Genomic DNA, 1,106 nt, shown 5'->3' with positions numbered 1-1,106 from the left:
TCCGGTGGTTTTTCTTCTTCGTTTTCGCCGCTCGCTCTGCTAGGGTTTCACATTTCCCTCGTTCGCTAGCTTGGAAGCCGTGAGACGATGGCGTTTGATGATCCGGAGTATGCGCAGACCGAAGAGACCTCAAAAACAGTATCAGAAGAGGCTGAGAAGACAGAGGTTGAGCAGCCATTGAAGTCAAAGAAGCAGAGGAAGAAGGAGGAGAAGAGGATGAAGGAGGGCATTGAAGAGGAAAACTTGTCCTGGTAATTGTCATCGTTTTATTTTAAAGTTATTTATAGGTTATTAGTTTGATTATTATTGGGTTATTCTTGAGTTACTCCGAAACTTAGTTCTTATTGGCAGTTATTCCATGTTATTCTTGTGTTATTTTTAAATTATTTGTAGGTTATTTATAAGTTAGGCGTATCTTATTCGCTGGTTAAACCTGAGTTATTTTTAGGTTATTTTTCATGTTATTTGTAGGTTATTTATAGGTTATTTGTAGGTTATTTATCAGGTTATTCGTAGGTTATTCATAGGTTATTGTTGGGTTATTTTTAAGTTAACTCGTGAGTTATTTTTAGTTTATTCTCAGGTTATTCCTGGGTTATTTATAGTGTATTGTTCTGTTAATTTTGAAGTAATGCGTATGTTATTTTTAAGTTATTTGCAGGTTTATGCGCAGGTTATTCTTGGGTTATTCCTAGGGTATTTTTAGGTTATGTCAGGTTATTCGTAGGTTAGTTGTACGTTATTTTTAGTGTATTGTTTTGTTAATGCTGAAGTAATGCGTAGTTTTTTTTTTTAAGTTATGAGTAGGTTATTGCTAGGTTATTCCTGAGGATATTTTTAAGTTATTTTTAGGTTATTCCTAGGTTATTCCTGGGTTATTTTTAAGTTATTTGCAGGTTTATGCGCAGGTTATTCTTGGGTTATTCCTAGGGTATTTTTAGGTTATGCCAGGTTATTCGTAGGTTATCTGTACGTTATTTTAAGTGTATTGTTTTGATAATTCTGAAGCAATGCGTAGGTTTTATTTTAAGTTATGAGTAGGTTATTGCTAGGTTATTCCTAGGATATTCCTGAGGATATTTTTAAGTTATTTTTAGGTTATTCCT

Source organism: Phalaenopsis equestris, unplaced genomic scaffold (genome assembly GCF_001263595.1).
Source record: "Phalaenopsis equestris unplaced genomic scaffold, ASM126359v1 Scaffold000514, whole genome shotgun sequence".
Taxonomy (NCBI): domain Eukaryota; kingdom Viridiplantae; phylum Streptophyta; class Magnoliopsida; order Asparagales; family Orchidaceae; genus Phalaenopsis; species Phalaenopsis equestris.
This window is presented reverse-complemented; position numbering follows the sequence as displayed.